This window comes from Durio zibethinus, chromosome 21 (genome assembly GCF_047325235.1).
Source record: "Durio zibethinus cultivar Kanyao isolate XHJ-2024 chromosome 21, ASM4732523v1, whole genome shotgun sequence".
In the NCBI taxonomy this organism is placed as follows: domain Eukaryota; kingdom Viridiplantae; phylum Streptophyta; class Magnoliopsida; order Malvales; family Malvaceae; genus Durio; species Durio zibethinus.
This window is the reverse complement of record NC_143182.1, coordinates 19,811,997-19,819,153: the sequence shown is the minus strand read 5'-3', so window position 1 is coordinate 19,819,153 and position 7,157 is coordinate 19,811,997.

Sequence of the window (7,157 nt, the reverse complement as noted above, 5' to 3'; positions counted from 1 at the left end):
TAAGAACAATTCATGATTATATAAAATAATTTCGAAGACGTCAAGCTGAAAGTATATAATTAGGAATATTTTTATTTTGTGGTTCCATACATAGTGAAAGAAAAACAATGTGGCAATTCTATTTACATTAGTTGAATACTTTATTGATATGTAAATAGCTAATTTATTCATTGAAGAGCCTAGAATATAAATGGGGTTCTGCTTAAAGAATTTGAAGTAATTGTGGAACACAACTATATTTTCAATTGTCTGTCCCAAAAAGGCTTTATTTTAGTTACTTTGATAATTATGTTTGAATATTTACATCAACTAATCTTAACGATGATGAGATATCAAACTTATTCATGAAAGAATAGTATTTTTTTTATCATCATGATCGGATCACAAAAAAAAAAATCAAGACTTGATGTACAGGAAGTGACATCCTGTAATGTAACCTAAAAAAATAACACTAATTCTAACTCAACAGAGAGTAAAACCTAAAATCTATGTTAGCTTTTCATTAGCAAGAGACATCTTATAATCTAATACAAAAAGATAGCTCTACTTATAACTCAATAAAGAAAAACCTAAAATCTAAACTAAAAAAAAAATGTCCATCATTTTCAAACACCAAGTAACAAAAAAAGAATCATTGGTCCTTATTGTTTCATGAGAAGTGTAATAAAAAATCAACAACTTATAGAGTTGTAGTGGCATATGTTCAGCTTTGCATTTTTCCTCTTCTGTATAAAGTAATCAAAAGTTATGCTCCAAAAAAATTCATTTTTTGGGTTAAAAAGCATAAAGAGACAAAAGTTTCCTAACCTATAACTTGGTTTCTTTGAAGAGAATTCTTCAAGGAATAAGTATTGTGGAATTGGAGTTCTTGATGATGAGCTTGGGCATTGTGGTTGGTCTACAGTGTTAGGTTGGTTTGGATGGTTAATGGGTGGAAATTCTTTAGGTGGTGCTTGACTTTTTTTGTTGCTATGATGGTCAATTTGATGTTTTGATTACTTATTCTATTCTAGGCATTGCAGTTGATGTAGTTTCTCCTTCCTTTGTTTTACCAAAGTCAAATAGCTTGTAGTTAAGTATGTTTTTTTTAATACCTCTCTGTGTTAATCCAATTTCAAGAATATTTTCTTTGTCAAGTAATTCAATGATAGTTGTGAGAATAGTGAACCTATCAATTTTTTCCTTTGATGCTATTTCAATTTTTTTCTTTGATGCTATTTTTTATTATTACAAATGTTAACAGAAAAAACACAACCCTATTAAAAAAAAAAACTATTTGATCACCAATAACACAAACAGTCATAGAAGAGATGCTATTAATTAGCTTTGTCATAATGTATAGATCCATGAATCTATTGTTAGACATAAACTTTAAGTAATCGCCACCAATCTTTTTAGTTTAGAAGCGATTGACCACTTAACTGAATTTGTCCCATTTAAAAAAGAGTCCCAAGATTGACTTAGGTATCTTTAAATAGTATATTTCAGTCTACGAAATCGAAATTTAGGTTTAACAGTATGGTTACACATGAAAAAGGTTATAGCACCCTCACAATGCTTATCAAAAGGATGGTACCAGTTTAATTTCAAATTATCTAAGCCTTAAAACATATTTATAATTTTTCCAATAATTTAATATTCAAAATTTTCCTTAACTTACTCCAATATGTTGGTTAAGAATATTTCCTCACTTCAAGAGTTTTTAAGGAGATTATTTGTCATGTTTTGAAGAGACTCTATTGTCAGATTCATTTAATTTTACTTGTAGAAAAACTTTTATTAATGAAAATAATTTTATTCCTAGAAATATCTTCCGATATGTTAGTAAGATTATTTGTCAAAGATTATCCTCTAATATATTTGTAAGATTGAAAATTTATTTGTTTGTGAAAACAATTTATTTTCAGAAATTTTTAATATATTAGTAAGATATTCTGTCAAAAATTATTCTCCAATATATTGGTCGGATTTAAAATTTTATTTTTTAAGAAAATTCATTAAGTCCTCCAATAGTTGGTAAGACTTAATTCAAAATTTCAATCTGCCAATAGTTTGATTGGATTAAAAAATAATTTTTTTTGTAAACCATTTTTTTATTTAAAAGAAAAAAATAAATTAAAATAAAGGAAAATTATCATTTAATAATATAATATATCATGCAATTAAAAAATCACATAAACAAATATGCAAATAAATATATTAATCATATACGAATCTTGCAAATAAATATATATTAATAATTATGTAATTAAATTCATGCAAAAATAAACATCATGTAAAAACTAAATAAACATCATGCAAATAACCTTTCCAAATTTTTTATTTTCTTCATTCTTAAATAATTCAATCACACAATAAATAAAAAAATAAGAAAAGAAAAAAAAATAAATCAAAAAATAAGAAAATCAAAAAATAAAATAAAAACAAAAAACAAAAATAAAAATAAAACTTTGTGATTGGGTCTGGTTTGGTCATGGGTCAACAAGTGGGTCAATCTTGGTTCACATAGATCCTAGCCCTTTGCAAAATGGCATCATTTTGATTGTGTATAAAAACCAAAAAATTAGTTTTTCCTTCAGAAGGCCTTAGCTCCCTCTCTCTCTAGAAAGACTTTTTTTTTGTTTCTTTCTAAACAAAAAAACCCAAGCCAAAAACTTTAAGCAATTCCAGAAACTGGAGCAGAAAATTCAAACAGTGTAAGAAACTTCAAACTTTTCCCAAAAAAGATCCTAACTTCCTAGAATTCGGCCACCGTAATCCCTTCGGTTGTCGTAATTTTGGTCGAAAAATTCAACCACCAATTAAAAAAATTTAAAGATTCAACCTAAACTGAGAAAAAAAAAACTAAAATTTTAAACTAAACCCAAAAATTCAAACTTCAAACCAAAAAAAGAAAAAAAATTAAAATTTTCTAGAAAACTCGAAAACACTTCAAAATCCAAAATTAAACCAAAAACCCAAATTAAAATTCCACTTCAGCAATCAAATCAAGACATAGAAAGTTAAGATCCAAATTCTTTAAATCCCAAATTTCAAAACTGAAACCTAAGCTTCAATCAAAACCCAACAAAAATCAAACCCTTCTCAAATGTTAAACCCTAAACCAATTTTAAAAACAACACTTAGAACCCTCCTAAGACTAAATATCCAACAAACCTCTGTGAACCCAAAAAATGCCCCTTTTAGAATTTAGAATAAAAATTCTCTAGAATTGAAAACTTAACCAAGAAACTAATTCTTGGAAATTTTTTTTTCTTTTCCCTCATTTGTTTTTCAAGATCCCAATCCTTTATTTAAAGATCCAAGTTATTTTAATTTTGGAAAAAACAACTCCATTAAATATGTGATTTTGTGATTTTATTTCGATAAATTAATTTGTGTGATTCAAGTTTGCCTGAATTAAGCCCAATAAATCAAATCTAAGATTCACACGATTTTAAGTTTTCAAACTTTCCTTCCTGTTATTTTTACTTTGATTTTTTTAACTTTTTACTCTTTGAGTGAAAACTAAAATTAAAAACCAAAATTAAAGCTGAAAACCAAATTAAAATTTCTTGGCTTTTGATTCTTCGAGCCAAAATTTTCCAATTGAGCCCACTTTTCAGTTGAATGTGTGTTTTCAAATGCTGAAATTTTTTTGGATAAATAAGGTGTCTACAGCTTTCCTTAACACAATGCTATGTACATGATTAAATCTCTATTCTATCTTATCCTAGTTAACCTAACTGTATTTAACCTCTGAAGCCTATCAACAATAACAACAAAATTCATGTGTCCACTAACTTAACTCTTAATTAGTTTTTCATAACTCAAAACAATTAACATTTAAACATCTAATGTATTAAAAAGAGAAACAATAGCAAGAGCTATTTGTTAATTGTAACAAAGCAAAAGAGCTCAAACAAAAAGCAATAAACATGCACTTAAAAGCAAGACTAAAGTTAAATAAATAATCTTCAAAATTGACACTAGTGATGGACATCAATTAAACTTATTCAAACTTAGTTTAAGTTTAAAATTCCATCATGGTTACATCAAGATTAAACCACTTTTTTGCAAATATCATTATACAATACAATCAATTTTTAATAATGTAATTGTGATAGACATCAAATTATCATATAGAATGCAAAGAATTGTTGGAGGCATGCTAGTAAGGTTCTTTCTTTAGATTTAATTTTCAACGAAATTGTTGCTAATGTCAAAATGAAAACAAATGCACCACTCATTGCATAAGAAATCCCAATCCAACTTAGTAATAAACAATGTTCCATACTATCTTATAAAAAGCCAAAAGTTAATTCAATTGGATCTATGTTTGTCATTCAAAGGGATTTAGGCATCAAGAAGATATCTAATAGGAATAAAGTTTACTTGGTTAGAACCTATAGACTAAAAAGCACTAAATCTTTAATTCTATTGAATTGAATTGTTAAAAAACTTTTTTTTTCTTTTTCTTTAGTACTAAAAACTTGTTGTTTAGTTTTTAAAAACTTTTGGCAATTAATGCTTGGTGTATTGCAAATTCAATAAGTTATTTGATATTTTAGTATATACTGACTTCAAATATTTCATGTATATTTAACTGTTTAAAAATTGAAGCCAATTTTCTTATAAATGTATGCTATGTATAAGTTTTGTAGAAAAAGTCATGTTAACCCTTATTTGAAAAGCAAAAATCTCATGTCGGGCAATTACTTCTAAATTTTCTGCATAAAATGCAAGAAAGCTTTATCTTCTATTCTTTTTTCTAGTGTATGTGTTAATATTAGACTTACAATGAAAGGTAGTTCAAATTAAAGACTTTCAAAATAGAGTTTTAAACTTTTAACCATTAGAGTATTCTAATGGCAAAATGTTTGTATATATCCTTGTAATTAAATGAATTGAAATTTAATTGTGAAATAAATGTATTCTATGTATAAGTTTTGTAGAAAAGTCATATAAACCTTTATTTCAAAAAGAAAATTTCTATCTTTGGCAATGCATTCTAAATTTCCTACATAACAGATGCATGAAAAGTTTTATCTTTAATTCGCTTTTTTGTTGTACATGTTGATATTAGACTTACAATGAAAAATAGTTCAAATTAAAGACTTTAAAAAGAGAATTTTATGCTTTAAACCATCAGAATGTTCCAATTGAAAACTAATTATATATATTCTTTTGATTAAATGACTTGAAATTAAATTGTGAAATATGCTAAGAAGAATGACAAAATTACTAAGAGTGAGAGAGCGATTAAAGTAGAAAATTGGATAAAAGATTGAACTCATTAAATAGAGTACTAAATAAATTTTTTTAAACAAAAATGTATGAAATTTATTTCACAGTGGCAGTTAAAAAATTAAATATAATTGAATTCATTTTTAGAGGGAAATAGCTTTTTAAAAATTCGTGATATGAATATCAAACTAGGGGCACTAATATGTTTAAAATATTGATTTGTAAAAACAAATTAAAAAAAAATATTTCATAGGATGAAGAGATTCATAAATTTTGCATGTTTGAGAAGTAAACGGCCATTAACAGAATTGGCAATGAAAAAGGCATCAACAAAAATTGTCCTATCCATTCATGAATTTGCCTAAAAGATTTAAAACCTAAACTCATCCCAAAAACCTGTTTGAAGAAAAGTACCTGATCCTATTTCTGGTAAAACTAATCTAGCCTTAAATTTACTAATATCCTAAAAGTAGGAATAAAAAGAATCCTAAACAATAAATAGAGGGATAATATGTTAACAAATAACTTCAATAGCCAACCTTTATTAACAATAAAGAGAGGTACAAGACTCAATCTTCAGTAACAGTTTGAGTAAGCAGATTCATAGCCCAAAAGGGGAAGAAAACAAAAGACTAGGTAACAGGCAAAAATACTAAGTATATAGATTATACAGCCTAGAAGGAGAAAGAAACAAAAGACATAGTAATTGGAAAGGTGCTGAGTATATAGATTATGCAATGCATAAAGCAAAGGAGACGAAAGATTCTAATGCCTATAAGGCAAAAAAAAGTAAAGAACAAAGTAACAAGAAAGGCCACAAAGTGTAAAGACTAAAGACTAATTTTTTCAAACACATACAAAGAAATCTATATATGAAAACAAAAATAACTTATAACACAAACCCAAACCAAATTCATACCACACACACCTCTATCTACAGGAAACAAAAAAAAAAATCAAACACAATTAAACAGACAAATCAAACATATTCAAACCCGAAACACACCTTCATACACTTGTTTTTTACATGTGCGAAATTAAATTAGGCAAATGAAACAAAATTATAAAGAACAAATGAAATCAAATATCTGATGTTGGATATAACAAAAAAAAAAAAAAAGAAAGAAAGAAACAAATACTCAATTGAGAAAGATGCCAAAATAAAACCAAAAAAAAGAAAGAAAATAAAGATCCAAAACACTAAAAAAAAAGAGAATCGAGAAATCAAATCTTTAGTGCCTCAATTAGATGATAAAACAAACTAATAATCACTTGAGAAAGTCTTTTTGCCAAAACATAAGAGAAGACAAAGCTAAGAAAACATTAAAAAGAGATAAATGAGAGGATAAAATCATAGATAAAACACCAAAGTCATCTTTCTCATTCTCGTTCTCATTTATTGTCTTTTCTTTTTTTTTTTATTTATGGTGAAGCTTCCAAAAGCTTTTCGAGGCTCTAGAACATTATGCTTTAAAAAAAAAAAAGAAACTTTTAATCAAATTTTTTCATAAATATCTAAAGTATTAAAAGATGATTTATCCTTAAACAATTTTTTCCCAAAATCATCCCTTAATTTTTTTTTAAACATTGATTATCTGTCCTTTTAGTATAATATGGAGATAGCTTTTATTCTAAGTATAAATTTTCATTCTCTTGTTTGTGTTAATTATTCAAATGAAAATATATGACTTACTATAATATTGATAACCCATTTTTTCAAAGAAAGTTGGAGATTCTATAATTGCATATATGATATGTCAACATAATTCAATGACAGGAAAATATACAATAAATTATTCAAAAAAAAATATTCGAATTTATATTATGCAAGGAGTATATCTTGTTTTGATATCCTTTTTCTTTCCATTATTTGTGCATAGTACCTCTAACAAGACATGTGAAATGATTCTTGCATCATATTAAAGAAAAGG